The following is a 16367-nucleotide window of genomic DNA, read 5'->3' on the forward strand; positions in this document are numbered from 1 at the left end:
TACATTTCTGTGCAATACTTTATTGATTAAATTTGTCAAAAAAATGTAAAATTATTCAGTGGTTGAAGTGTTAGGCTCTTCTTAGATTTTGATGATCAGAGTTGATAGCGTCAGTCTGTGTGCCATGAGCCTCTATTCTAAATCATGTCAATTGATCCCAGGCACCTTCCTATCTTTCAGGCTAGGCTATTAACTCCTGCTGAGAAGACATCTTGCATTATTTCCCACTGCATCTGTTGAAACTTGCATCTATTAAACCCTCCAAGTACATATTTGTATAATGTGTTTTTTCCTTTTCATCATTTATTAGCACAGGGAGAAGAAGAGACAGAAGCATGGAATGGGTAGCAGAATAAGGTCAAAATGTGGCAATTTACTAAAATGTGGCAATTTAATTTATAACAAAAGTATGAGTCCAAAAACATCTAATTGCCAGCAACTATGTGACAACATTATGGTAGGAACTTGAAATTTAAAAACTGGTCCTCAAAGAACATACAAACCAATTAATATTTCTTTTTATTTCCCTTCTTCCTTCCTAAAAGTCACTGATACCTTTCAAGAGGTTTACTGCATTCTCATGAGATAAACAGTGTTCAGTTCAGTCGCTCAGTTGTGTCCCACTCTTTGCGACCCCATGAATCGCAGCACGCCAGGCCTCCCTGTCCATCACCAACTCCCGGAGTTCACTCAGACTCACGTCCATCGAGTCAGTGATGCCATCCAGCCATCTCATCCTCTGTCGTCCCCTTCTGCCCCCAATCCCTCCCAGCAGGAGGTAAGCAAATACACAGGCATCCTATGAATATATGGCATAATATATGCCCTACTTAATTTGGGGGCAGGTATATCAAGACGAGTTAATTGAACACTCCCTATCTGGAATTTGAGTATTGAACAAATTATAGAACATCTACAAAGGGTTGAGTACATTCATTCCAGTAAGGCATTGCCCTGATTCTCTAGCTACAAGACTTTTTTGTTTCTTTTCCTTTCCTTGCCTTCCAGGTTTCTGGAACAGCCTTTGTTCCAGTCCATTCCCAAGCTTGTCTCTCCTGTCCTTTCCTTGGCACTGTAAAATCCTGATGTTTGGTCAGTAAACTCCCTTGGTTTAACTTGTTCAGGATAATTTGGTTTGCTGGGAACCAAAGAGGTCTATTGACCTCAAAGAAAAAGGCTGCTCAGTGGTACAAGTTTACACAGGAACCACAAGAGGGATACCTAACCCAGCTCAGAGAGGAGTCGTAACCTCCCCAGGTTGGATGGTCCGTTTCAAAATATTTGCTAATTTAATATATACATGAAATACATATAATTGTTTTCATTAGCTTGTTTATTCATTGTATTTTCTTCTGAAAACACTGTGCATTTAAGGTAATCAACCTAGCTTTTAACAGACTGGGAGAAAAATAAATATGTCCAGAATATAAGCTGACATGGAGCATTAAGTGGAACCAGAAGTCACAGAACCTTCCAGAGCCTATTGAGCAACTCTGAATTAAATGGAACCAAAATTCACAGGCCCTTCCAGAGACCCCTGAGCAAACTCTGAATTAAATGGAAACAGAACTCACCGGGCGGCTCGGGACTGACAGCTTCTCCGGAAGTCCACCGTGCACCTTTCCCCTGTTAGGTTTGGTCCTCATGAGTGGTCACCGCTCCTTTACTGGGCTGCCCTCACCCATCCTCACAGCCTGGCTGCTCTGACTCCTCCTGCAACTCGGAGGCTGCAGACGCCAAAGGGTTTTGTGTTGCTGCCTGTCCTGGTAGTGAGGGTGGAGCCAACTCCTCCTCCTCCTCCTCCTGGACCACCCACAGGTCTGCCCACTGGTATCACCTGGGCCTTGTTAAAGCGCAGCATTTTAGGCCTTTGGAGGTGGATTGTTAGTGACTCTGCATTTAACAAAGTTTTTCAATTATCTGTAGCTATATATATTCAGGAAATCAATCCTGAATATTCACTGGGGATGCTGAAGCTCCAATACTTTAGCTACCCGATGCAAAGAGCTGACTTGTTAGAAAAGACCCTGATGCTGGGAAAGATTGAAGACAGGAGGAGAAGGGGACAGGGTTGGATGGCATCACCGACTTGACAGACATGAGTTTGAGCAAGCTCTGGGAGTTGATGATGGACAGGGAAGCCTGGTGTGCTTCCGTCCAGGGGGTCGCAAAGAGTTGGATACAACTGAGTGACTGAACGGAGCTGATATACATTTTATGTTGCTCCTTTCTTAAATTCTATTTCCAATATCTTTTCAAATTGGTAGGTGTAATTCAACATTTTTTTTAATGTAGAATTATAGTGCTATGGTACCATGGACATGACTGAGAGACTGAACAACAAATAGCTACATAACAAATCACTCGAAATCATAGATACTAACTAAAAAGAGTAGACATTTATGATCTCACACTGTTTCTGAGGGTCAGGGAACAGCTTTGCTGGATGGGCCCACCTTAAGTCCTTCCTGCTGCTGCTGCTTTTGCTAAGTCGCTTCAGTCGTGTCCGACTCTGTGCGACCCCATAGATGGCAGCCTGCCAGGCTCCACCATCCCTGGGATTCTCCAGGCAAGAACACTGGAATGGGTTGCCATTTCCTTCTCCAATGCATGAAAGTGAAAAGTGAAAGTGAAGTCGCTCAGTCGTGTCCAACTCTTCACTACCCTATGGACTGCAACCTACCAGGCTCCTCCGTCCATGGGATTTTCCAGGCAAGAGCACTGGAGTGGGGTGCCATCGCCTTCTCCGTTAGTCCTTCCTAAGGCTGTAGTAAGATCTGGGCAAGGCTTGCCTGAACATTTAATGTGGTATGGCCAAAGGTAGGGCCTCTGCTCCCCATGGGACAACTCGGGTGCCCTTACAATGTGGCAGCTGGGGCCCCACAGCAAGTGGTCTGTGAGAGCCAGCAGGAAGCCCCAGCACCTCTAAAGTCACCAGTGCTGTTTCACAGGTTGGCCTCATTCAGGCTGGGCAGGAGGACCAGGGCCATGACTGCCAATGGGCAGGCTTATCGGACAAACATCAGTCTGCCGACCATTACATACTCATTATGGTTGAGGAAGCACTAACTTTTCGCAGTGCTCCCACCACCAGTGCATGGGGCTGGGAAGGTTTTTGAAATTCACTGGTGTTGGTGGCACAGGGCCTTCTTCAGGGCAACAGACTGCTTGCACTGGCAAGTCCAGGAAAAGCCTAGCCTGTCCCCTGCAGATGGCCGTGGAAAGAATGCACTACAACTCACAGACCCACGGACAAGTGGGGCTATTTGAAGAGGGGTGTGTGTGGGCTGGTGGGTGAGTGCCACTTCCTTCACAAGGAGTTGAAACACCTTACTCTCCCACCAGCATCTCCATTCCCCCACATCCTGTCAGCACTTGGTCTTGTCCAGTTTCTATTTTTTAACCCCTTTGGTGGATGTGAAATGAATCTCAGAGTTTTCATGTGTGTTTCCAAGATTACTAATAAAACTTATTAGCCATTTAGATTTCCTTTGTGTGAAATGCCCATTTTTCTTCTACACAATTTCTTTTTTGACCATTGTCATCCTTCATATATTTTGGATATTAATCCTTTGCAGTTACATGTGCTAAAAAAAAAAAAAAAATTCTAATGCTGGGTAAAATTATCAGACTCTAGAGGAGATGTAAATGGCTGTTTAACTCTTCCCTGCTATGAGTATTCAAGCCCTAAATGGTGATTACTTGGGTTCACTCAATAGCCATAGCCTTGGAGGAGACTTTTCTTTATGAAAAATTGGTAATGTATATTGCTTCATTGTAGAGGATTCTAAATACCCTCCAAATTATGATAATCTAAGGCAAACAGGTAGTCCTTGCCAGTGAAAGTTGTGTGTAGGTGTAGGTATGTCAAATGTGTTTGTTGCCTAGCAACAGTGGCCTTTCTCCTTTATGTGAGTTGGGGAGATCCCTTGTTGGGATGTGCTGAGGTGGTCCCATGTAGGAGAAATGAACCAGGATCTCTGGGTAGGGAAGACTTGCTCCTGCACCTCAGGAGGCTTGGCGCTGGGTGCTTCTCCAGAACAGCCCACCTGGCACTGTGCTAAGTATTAGTGGGAAAAGGCTGAGCATGTACTGTGTTTAGTGGCTCAGTCATGTCTTGTGGCCCACCAGGCTCCTCTGTCAAACTGGAGTGGGTTGCCATGCTCTCCTCCAGGGGATCTTCCCAACACAGGGATTGAACTCAGGTCTCCCATATTGCAGGATGATTCTTTACTGTCTGAACCACCGGGAAAGCTGAAGAATACTGGAGTGGGTAGCTTATCTCCTCTCCAGGGGATCTTCCCAATCCAATAATTGAACTAGGTCTCCTGCATTGCAGGTTGATTCTTTACCAGCTGAGCTACCAGGGAAGCTTCCCTGATGTCTCTTATGGCAAAGAATTCCTCTGTTACTCCCCAATAAACTGAATTTTGCTGGCCACTGGTCTAGCCTTTAACTCTTTATTCATTAATAGGCTGAGCATGATGTGAGTGTGATCTAAAAAAGAAGCGCCCTCAGAGCTCAGAGGGATGCTGCTGGGATGATGGGAAGAAATGAGCTGAATCAGTAAGAGTATTGTAGCAAACATGAACAAATGTCCTGCCCTCAGAATGTGCAGAACCACCTGTAACCTCACATGGCAGAGAACCAAACGACAGCATTAGTGGAGTGGTCACGCTTTCCAGTTTTCTCACTCTTCTTGGCTCCTTACAGCAGGATCGATCTTTGAACTAAGTCTGTAGTGTTCCTGCCCAAGTAGGATGGTTGGGGGAGACTCTGGGAAATAAGGGAACTTCCTGTCACTGGGGGCAGGTGGGTGCTCCAGCAATAAACTGAATAAATAAAAATGAGTTAGTTGTGTTTGTACTCCAAGCTAGTAACGTGAATCATTCCAGATACACAATTCATTTCCACCAAGTGAATCATTACCCTTAGGGTCTTTCTCTAAATTTCTCAAATGTAGTCCCACCATGCCTGCAGTTAAGTGCAGTGTTTCTGGGAATATGAGAAGCAAAGTACACAGCCTATGCTATCTCTGAGAAAAACAGACCTGAAAGGTTGTAATGAGAACTTTGAGAAAGGAAATCTGCAAAAAACAAAAAGTGACTTTGTCAGTTTATCTAAAATTTTATTTTTCATGCTGAGATGCAGGCCCTTGTTAACCATATTGAGGATTAAGAGGGCTGTCTTAATGCTGCTGCACAGAATGGGGCAGCTGTGAAGAAGTGACACCGTAACTTTCCAATTAAAGCTGCCCATTAAGCAACTGGTATGCCTGACTTTTTAAGAGCACTAGAATTATCACATCCATTTAACTTTAAAAAATGTGTAAAATATAGTGACTACAACAGTTCACAATACTTTATTATACAATTGAATTTTTCCAAAAGAGTAGAACTTAACTGTTTCATCAGAGGGGAAAAAAAGATAAGTATATGTGAGTGATGGATGTGTTAATTCACTAGATGGTGGGAATTCTTTCACAACATCTACATATATCAAATCATCATACTGTACACTTAAACTATCTTATGATTTTGTTAGTTACGCCTCAATAAATTGGGATAAAGGCCACAAATGAATTCAAACAATGAGATAAAATAATTATATACCACTTCTCTATTCTCACATCTTCTCCACAGCATGACAAAAAAAAGATAAAAGTTAATTTTCTTAAATTTTAAAGTATTTTGTTTAAAGAATGACTTTAAAGAGTGCAAAAAATGAGCATGATCTTCAAAACTGTTCTTTTTTAAAAATGGTATGGCTAATTCTGAAAAGAACTTATACTGCTTTTGATAGTTTATTACTAGAATGAGATGTCAATGACCCTGGGGAAGTAGAACAAGTTTTGATGTCAGAAAAAAATAAATTCTGACCTTCACTTAGCAGTTAAAAGCAATGGTACCCGACTCAAACTATATGACTTCTCAGAGTCTTGTTTTCCTCATCTGCCAAATGGGGGCAATAATAACCTCAATGTAGGGCTTTTGTTACAAATGGAGAAAATAAGCATTAAATGCCCAGCAGCTATTAAATAATACATAGGAGCAACTATTATTTGAAGACTGACTTCTGCAAATAAGTTTGTCTGAATAGAAATTTGTACCTTCCTCTGGGAAGGTGTAGGCCAGAGGATTTGAACTACCTATTCCAGTAATTTAGAAACATTTTAGACACTCAGTCCCTGAACTTTGAATATATCCTAGGACTCAAATCTAAGCTATATATTTAAATGTTCCATTAGTAATGTGTCTCAGGGTTTTACTTGCATTTTTGCTGAAAAACCCAAAGCCAGGTATTTAAATCTGTCTTGGAAAACATGTTAAATATTCTAAAAGTTGACCTTAAATGTTTTATAAACTGATCAAACTAGAATCTATAGTGAGGTGCTTGTCAAATCCAAATTTCTGAAAAAAAAAAGATACCTTTGCTATTTTCCATGTTCTTCAGTAGACTGCAAAGTATGCAACTTACACAAGTTATTTTACTCTAATTTTACCTATTTTTTGTTTAGTACACATTTTTCTACCAATTAAGTGAAACGTTATAAATGATATCTGAAATTCTTTATAAGTAAGTCAGTCATCCCAGTTGCTCAGTTGTGTCCAACCCTTTGTGACCCTATGGACTGCAGCATGCCAGGCTTCCCTGTCCATCACCAACTCCTGGAGCTTGCTCAATCTCTTGTCCATCTAGTCAGTGATGCCACCTAACCATCTCATCCTCTATTGTTCCCGTCTCCTCCTTCTAAGGAAGTACCTAACTTTCTTCTAAGGAAGTACCTAACCTTCTTCTAAGGAAGTACCTAACCTTATAAGGAAGTACATAGCAGCAGCAGCAGCAGCAGCAACCTCATTAAGGAGAAAATATGTGAGACAGCGGAGAGAGCTGTGAATTTCAAATAATGACCTGTGTTGGTTGGAAAGGCAAAGCTGAAAAATTAGTTCTAACTCAGAGCTCCCAATTTCATCATATGAATAATATACATTAAATATTTATCATGTTCCAAATATGCTTATAAGCCCTTTAATGCAAACTTTCACTTAATTAACTCAAAACTCTGTAACAGAGATCAAGATTCAAAGTGTTTATTTGTCTACATTCTTTAATCACTCATTCTGCTGCTTTTCCACTTTGCTACATTTGTTTAGTCACTCAGATCATCTGTTTGTGATCTTGTAAGTTCCAGTTTCCTTGCTACCTGCTGGACCTAAGGAGATAAGATATACAGTTGATCCTTGAACACTGGGAGTTTGAAAGGCATGAATCCACTTATATGTGGATTTTCTCAATAATAAATACTATGGTATCACGGGACTCATGATTGGTTGAATCTGTGGATGCAACAGATTTATACAGCTGCCAACCTTTGTCAAAACTCACCTACTCGCTTACTCAAATGGGGTGCAATGCATATTGTCAACCAGGAATTCAAGAATTAGAAAACGATTATGGTATAAGTAGAGCTTTCACCAAATAAAAGTGTTGGTGAAGGCCATTGTCCAGCACGGACATTGAAATATTTCTTCATGAACTTGCTTACTATATCAGCCTACAAGGTTTGTAGGTCTTCTGGCAAGGAACACTGTCTCCAGATATTGACAAAGACCACTAACTAGGATAAGCAAATCACAGGGTGAGTACCATGAAATTATTAGCTCCACAAGGCACTTTTATTTAAATCTTCCAAGATCAATATATGAAATGGAATTTCCAGAAAGCCAACCAAACTATGGGCAGCCCAAGCTGACTCCTCTTGTGATGAGGAACACAAAGACGAATGCAATTACTGAAACTGTGGTATGTTAATTGATTCATCTCAGGAGTTCTCACTGAAAAAACTGTCAGCTTTTTCAGGGCAAAAATAGTGTCTCTTTTATCTTTGTAAACACTCCTCTATGGGAAGGGCCATTGAAAGAGATCCAGCTGCTCAGGTTAGGCATTGTCTGGAATGGGAACTCGTGTGTATTGTCCATGCTGCTGCTGCTGCTGCTAAGTCGCTTCAGTTGTCTCCGACTCTGTGTGACCCCATAGACGGCAGCCCACCAGGCTCCCCCGTCCCTGGGATTCTCCAGGCAAGAACACTGGAGTGGGTTGCCATTGCCTTCTCCAATGCATGAAAGTGAAAAGTGAAAGTGAAGTCGCTCAATCATATCCGCCTCTTAGCGACCCCAGGGACTGCCGCCTACCAGGCTCCGCCATCCATGGGATTTTCCAGGCAAGAGTACTGGAGTGGGGTGCCATCGCCTTCTCCGGTCTATTGTCCATATTGAATACTAAATTACTAATGATCTAGAAAATAAAAAATGTTTCTTGTAATAAATATTATTAAGCACATATGAGTGATATATTAAACTTAAGATATATTGAATTGTCCTTAAAAGGTCCATAGTGTGAGTGAAGACAGAGGTATAACAAAGGAGGTTCATATCAGGAATGACTAAAAAAACATTGCATTAACTCTGACTAAAGCATTTATGATTGAAATACTTTTTTTCCTACTTTCTGAAGATATAGCTCTTCCTTTTGACAAGTTTTAATCTAAGAAGATGAGGTGTTTTTTTTTTTTCAAAGGTACTGCAGTGGTTAATCATAGGTCTTTTCTATATACTCAAACTTAAGAAAAGGAAAAAATAGCCAAAAAGTAGCATTTTCTTTAAAATCATGTGAGTGACTCTAACATCTAGTAATATCCAATGATACTGTGATCTCATTTCATATATATCTAAAAGGAAATAAAATCATACAAAAGTTTAATTAACACTTCTATGCCTTTTTGAAGTCCTTAGATGAAAGGTACTAGCAGAATATAAAGTATTATAATTATAATCCTAAAAATACAAGTTTTAATATGCTTTTCTATAGTTAAAGATTTAAGATTTGAGACTGTGTAATACCACACATCAGAAGGGCTGGCTATGATCAGGCACAAAGAGATAGTTCAAGTAAAATTGGTCACACTGATTCTGAGTTTAATTAGTAATGGAATTTATGAAAAATTATAAAAATCACAAAATGTCTTTTTGTGCTGAACTCCAAAAAATATGCCATTTGATGTTACTGTCTCAGGACTCTATTTGACTTACACTGGAATAAGAACAAGAAGGTGAGGAAGAGGAATACTGATTGTTTGGAATTATATACACTCCCTACAAATAAATAACTAATTTAAATTAAAATGGTACTTATAATGAAGGATTATTAGGTAGCAAAATTTTTTTTATTGATTCTGGAGATTATGTGAAGGCAAAACTTTATAGATTTATGCATTTTTAAAAGTTACATTTCAATAAGCATTTATTGAAAGCTGTTAGTGAGCACTCTGCTAGGTACTAAAAGGGATATATATTTCCAGTTAAAACTTCATTACTTTAAATTTGAAGGAAAGGAGAATTTATCATGTATTAACTATAGTAATTGCTAGTTAATAGTTGCTATACCAATTTAAGACATATTATATTTCTTAATGTAACATTTCTTTAGATCACAACACAACTGTGGAATATTCTTAATGACTGAGGTTACTAGGTCACACTACCTCCTTTCTAAGAAACCTGTATACAAGACAAGAGGCAACAGCTAGAACCGGACATGGAACAACAGACTGGTTCCAAACTGGGAAAGGAGAACTTCAAGGCTGTATATTGTCACCCTGTTTATTTAACCTATATGCAGGGTACATCATGTGAAATGCCGGGCTGGATACAGATTCCACAAGCTGGAATTCCACAAGCTGGAATCAAGATTGCTGGGAGAAATATCAATAACTTCAGATATACCGCTTTAGATATACATCAGATATACAGATGATACCGCTTTATTGCCAGAAAGTGAAGAGGGACTAAAGAGCCTCTTGATGAAGGTGAAAGAGGAGAGTAAAAAAGCTGGCTTAAAACTCAACATTCAGAAAACTAAGATCATGGCATCCGGCCTCATCACTTCATGACAAACAGATAGGGAAAATGTGGAAACAGTGTCAGATTTCATTTTGGGGGGCTCCAAAATCACTGCAGACAGTGAGTGCAGCCACAAATTTTTAAAAGATGCTTGCTCCTTGGAAAAATAGTAATGACAAACCTAGACAGTGTATTAAAACACAGAACTATCACCCTGCTGACAAAGGTCTGTATAACCAAAGCTATGGTTTTTCCAGTAGTCATGTATGGATGTGAGAGTTGGACCATAAAGAAGGCTGAGCACCAAAGAATTGATGCTTTTGAACTGTGGTGCCGGAGAAGACTTTTGAGAGTCTCTTGGACAGCAAGGAGATTGAACCAATCAATCCTAAAGGAAATCAACCTTGAATATTCATTGGAAGGCCTGATGCTGAAGATGAAGTTCCAATAGTTTGGCCACCTGATATGAACTGGCAACTCATTGGAAGAGACCCTGATGCTGGGAAAGATTGAGGGCAAGAAGAGAAGAGGGTGACAGAGGATGAGATGGTTGGATAGGCACCACTGACTCAATGGACATGAGTTTGAGAAAACTCCAGGAGATAGTGAAAGACAGGAAAGCCTGGTGTGCTGCAGTGCATGGGGTCGCAAAGAGTCAGACACAACTTAGTGACTGAACAACAACAGTATTTCTGTATCATAATTTTAAAGCCCCCTCAGTCAGTTCAGTTCAGTTCAGTCACTCAGTCGTGTCCGACTGTTTGTGACCCCATTAATTGCAGCACACCAGGCCTCCCTGTCCATCACCAACTCCTGGAGTTCACTCAGACTCACATCCATCGAGTCAGTGATGCCATCCAGCCATCTCATCCTCTGTCGTCCACTTCTCCTCCTGCCCCCAATCACTCCCAGCATCAGGGTCTTTTCCAATGAGTCAACTCTTCGCATGAGGTAGCCAAAGTACTGGAGTTTCAGCTTTAGCATCAATCCTTCCAAAGAATACCCAGGACTGAGCTCCTTTAGAATAGATTGTTTGGATCTCCTTGCAGTCCAAGGTTCTCTCAAGAGTCTTCTCCAACACCACAGTTCAAAAGCATCAATTCTTCAGCACTCAGCTTTCTTCACAGTCCAACCCTACATTGTATATAATTTAATGCAAAATTCATCTGCTGCTGCTGGTGCTAACTCGCTTCAGTTGTGTCTGACTCTGTTCGACCCCAGACATGGCAGCCCACCAGGCTCCCCCATCCCTGGGATTCTCCAGGCAAGAACACTGAAGTGGGTTGCCATTTCCTTCTCCAATACATGAAAGTGAAAAGTGAAAGTGAAGTTGCTCAGTCGTGTCCAACTCCTAGCAACCCCATGGACTGCAGCCTACCAGGCTCCTCCATCCATGGGATTTGCCAGGCAAGAGTACTGGAGTGGGTTGCCATTGCCTTCTCCAAAATTCATCTGAGTCCTTTTAAAAAAGATAATAAAGGAAGAACTATTTCTCTCTCTCTCAAAAAATTATTTCTATCTTTCCTAATATAGATGAGTAAGTCATGTTTGAGGACTAGTACATCATTCCCAGAATTTAGAAACAGATAACCTGAATTGGAATCCAAGATTCAATATTTAGTTGCTCTTAATAATGTTTCTCGAGGTACTTTTTCTCTGTGCTTCAGTGCTCTCATTTGTAAAATGAGGATAATAATAAAACATATAATTTAATAACTATTAGATGAGTTTACTCATGAAAAGTAATTAGAGTAGTACTTTCCACACTGTAATTTCCAGGAAATAATTATTTTAATTCATATTTAACTATTAAAATTATTAGGCTTTTAAAGGGATAAAACCTATTTTCTGTGATGTAATATGTAAAATACAAAGGCAGTTGGACATTTTTTGAGAGAGTCAGTGAACAAACGAACATAAGTACTAAGGAACGTTCATGCAATAGAAATTCAATTTTAAATCTATAAAGGTTAGTTCATAAACATTAAAATAAATGTAGACTGCATAAATTAAAACTCATGGAGAATCTCCCTCAGGCTATTAAGATGGCACAGTAGCAGTTCCTGGACAATTAAATTTGGTGATTGAGAAAGAACACTTTATATGAAAATAGATTTATAATAAACTTGCTCTGCAAGTCAATGTCTTCTAGAAATTAATTCACTCTGTTTTGGATGGTCAAGTTGAGAGAATAAAATAATTAAGGTCCTTAAGCTTGAATGTTAGTAACTTATACTTAGGTGTGAATGGGGAAAACTGTAAAGGGGACTGAAGGTAAGGAATTATGAACTAGGAGGGTGGATTAGAGGCAGGTTGTAATGAGTCATATTTAGACCATCTTGTAGTTGCTGAGGAACGGCTGGTAATTTCTGATTGAGAAATAATGTAACACAGATTTGTGACTTAGACCACAGAAACCAGAAGAGCTTCCAAGGGGACTGGAGAGAGGGAAGAGATCAGGAGAAAGAGAAGTCAGGCGTTGTGGAACTAGACTAAATGATTGATAAGCAAGATCAGATCTCATCCTGCAGCAATTGGAATGAAAATGAAAACATGAATTTAAAAGAAATGAACAAAGGTCATGGATAAGCAAATATACACTCTCTTCAAAGAAGTCCTAATTCTTCCAAGATATCTAAGAGGTTCCAATTCTTCTAAGAAGTCTTATAACTTGTAGGACTTGGGAAGATGCAGGGACAGTTCCTGGAAGCAAAACCTTGAAAGTGTGAGGCTCCCCTTAGATTGTGCCCACAAGGCATTTAATCTCAAGTTAATCTACACTCAGCTTCCAATATGTTACTTTTGAAAGAAAAATTTCAAATCCTAAATCTAAGGTTTCTAGGACTCACTCTTCTGGTCTTCTTAGTCCTCTGGCTCATCTTCTTGGCTTTTAAATGCATCAGATTTTGAAAACTCTGCCCTGGACCATTGTACCTTCTTGGTCTACACTCCTGCTTTCTGAGCCATCTCATCCATACCTAAAATCTCCACTACCCATCTTTACACAGAAACAAACGTATATGTCCTACCCAACTTCCTCTGAGTCCAGGAGGCTTGTATCCAATTGCCTATTTGCCATCAACTCTTCCCCACCTCCTTCTCAGGCTTCAGGTCTCAGGTAAAATATTACCTCCTCAGTGTTGCCTATGTGACCATCATTTATGCAAGTTTCATTTGATATTCTCTATTCTAAAGTTATTATTCTTTCTTTAAAATTATACAAGAATTTATAAGTTTTCTCTACTTGTTTTTAAATCCCTAATGAAGAGTCAGACATGACTGGGTGACTGAACAACCACAGTGAAGAGAATAGTTGCCTTGTCTAGTTTTGTACCATAACAGTCTCACGATTAATTGTGTGAATACCTAGTTTCTAAACTATAGTTGTCATTAGGAAAGCCTTTTTTGAATGAATAATCAGTGTGGAGAAATTAATCATTTGCTAATGAGAAACATACTAATTAGGTGATAATTATAACATTTTGAGATAAGAAAGATTCAGATAAACAAATAAAAACCTGCCAACTTTCTGTCCAAAACAACCTACCTTATTAAGTATGCTTCCCTCAGCAATGTATACATTTTATTTGGATTATCCTAAACCCCACTCAGTTTTCCTATGTAGTAGGATTTTGTTATCTCTGATCAAACTCTGATACTTATTAACTTCAACTTCCTTGGAGTCTTCCTGGAAGACAGGAATTAATATGATGTGATGGTAGTAAATTATAGCAATTATTAGCATTCAATCATTTTTAAATGAAAAATTAATAATATGCTCAGAATCTTCACATTGAACAATGATTTGCTCCTTTCAAACAGCTGTAAATCTGACACGATGGTTAGAGTTTTACATGTGAAAGTCCATAACTCAGAATTTCACATGGATAAGTTTTGAGTAAGGCAGGATGAACTAGGGCAGACAATCCTTTAAGATCTTCTCTACTGCCCGCTCCCACTATTAAAAATATTTCAAAATGCTGATAGAATATAACCAAATATAAATCTAAGCACAAGTGAAAGTAAGTGAAATCCTAAGTGCCAAAATAAAGAGGGACATAAAGGAACAGGGGAAAACTCAGGAGTTTGGGAGCAACTTGAATGACTCATTAGCACTCATTCAGGCATGGAAGTTGGGGGTTTGGGATAAGGAAAAGATGGAAGAGGCTCCTCGGACCTGGGCCTGAATCCCCAGCACAAAGTGGGACAAAGAAATGACCCCATTATTGCACACACTGCATCACTGAAACCATAGGACTAGTTTCTCTGTTTGATAAAATAATGCATCAAATTGTAGCCCTGCTTAAAATGTACCAGGGGTAGATTTCTAAAACACCCTCTGTTAGCATCTTTTAATAAATCTTTTCACTGTGTGGATCACAACAAACTGTGGAAAAATTTTAAAGACATTGGAGTACCAGACCACCTTACCTTCCTCCTGATAAATCTGTATGCAGGTCAAGAAGCAACAGTTAAAACCAGACAATGGAACAATGGACTGGTTCAAAATTGGGAAAGGAGTGTGGTAAGACTAATTTAATTTATATGCAGAGTATCATAATGCGAATGCCAGCCTGGATGAAGCTCACGCTGGAATCAATGTTGCCAGGGAAAATATCAATAATCTTAGATATCCAGAGGACACCACCCTAATGGCAGAAAGTGAAGAGGAACTAAAGAGCCTCTTGATGAAGCTGAAAGAGGAGAGTGAAAAAGTTGGCTTAAAACTCAACATTCAAAAAACAAAGATCATGACATCCAGTCCCATCACTTCATGGCAAATAGATGGAGAAACAATGGAAACAGTGATGGACTCTGTTTCCTTGGGCTCCAAAACTACTGTGGATGGTGACTACAGCCGTGAAATTCAAAGATGCTTGCTCCTTGGAAGAAAATCTATGACTAATCTAGACAGCATATTAAAACTGTTGGTGGGAATGCAAACTAGTACAGCCACTATGGAGAACAGTGTGGAGATTCCTTAAAAAACTGGAAATAGAACTGCCATATGACCCAGCAATCCCATTGCTGGGCATACATACCAAGGAAACCAGAATTGAAAGAGACACATGTACCCCAGTGTTCATCACAGCACTGTTTACAATACCCAAGACATGGAAGCAACCTAGATGTCCATCAGCAGACGAATGGAGAAGAAAGCTGTGGTACATATACACAATGGAATATTACTCAGCTATTAAAAAGAATGCATTTGAATCAGTTCTAATGAGGTGGGTGAAACTGGAGTCTATTATACAGAGTGAAGTAAGTCAGAAAGAAAACCACCAATATAGTACATTAATGAATATATATGGAATTTATAAAGATGGTAACAATGACCCTATATGTGAGACAGCAAAAGAGATACAGATATAAAGAACAGACTTTTGGACTCTGTGGGAGAAGGCGAGGGTGGAATGATTTGAGAGACTAGCATTGAAACTAGTATTTTACCATATGTGAAATAGATCACCAGTCCAGGTTCAATGCATGAGACAGGGTACTCAGGGCTGGTGCACTGGGATGACCCTGAGGGATGGGATGGGGAGGGAGGTGGGAGGGGGTTCAGGATGGGGAACACATGTACACCCATGGCTGATTCGTGTCAATGTATGGCAAAAACTACTACAATATTGTAAAGTAATTAGCCTCTAATTAAAATAAATTAATTAATTAAAAAAAAAAAAGCAGAGACATCACTTTGCCAACAAAACTCCATCTAATCAAAGCTCTGATTTTTCCAGTAGTCACATAGGGATGTGAGAGTTGGACCATAAAGAAAGCTGAGCACCAAAGAATTTATGCTTTTTAGCTGTGGTGCTGGAGAAGATTTTTGAGAGTCCCTTAGACTGCAAGGAGATCAAACCAGTCAATCCTAAAGGAAATAAATCCTGAATATTCATTGGAAGGACTGATGCTGAAGCTGAAACTCCAATACCTTGGCCACCTCATGTGAAAAGCCCACTCATTGGAGAAGACCCTGATGCTGGGAAAGATTGAGGGCAGGAGGAGAAGGGGGTGACAGAGCATAAGATGGTTGGATGGCATCACTGACTCAATGGACATGAGTTTGAGCAAACTGTGGGAAACAGTGAAGGACAGAGAAGCCTGGAGAACTGCAGTCCATGGGTCACAAAGAGTAGTGTACAACTGAGTGACTGAACGACAACACATTCTCCACTTAAACAGCCAACTTCTTCAGGGTTAAAGTCATGACAGAGATCAACCCCAGTCCCTAGTGTTAGGTTTCTAATCAGGTTTGGCATGTGATTTAAAAAATCCTTAAGAACAGCTGTAGTGATAGAAGCAGCTGTTGTTGTCACTAGATACTCATTCGACATTGAACAGACGTGCTTTTTCTTCTCACTGACGTTGCCTTGTCAAGTTATCTAAAACAGTGTAAGAATCTAAAAAAGATGGGATAGAAGCATGGTGAAACATGCTAGGGAGAATGCTAAAGTGAATGAA

The sequence above is a fragment of the Bos taurus genome, chromosome 29 (genome assembly GCF_002263795.3).
Source record: "Bos taurus isolate L1 Dominette 01449 registration number 42190680 breed Hereford chromosome 29, ARS-UCD2.0, whole genome shotgun sequence".
Taxonomy (NCBI): domain Eukaryota; kingdom Metazoa; phylum Chordata; class Mammalia; order Artiodactyla; family Bovidae; genus Bos; species Bos taurus.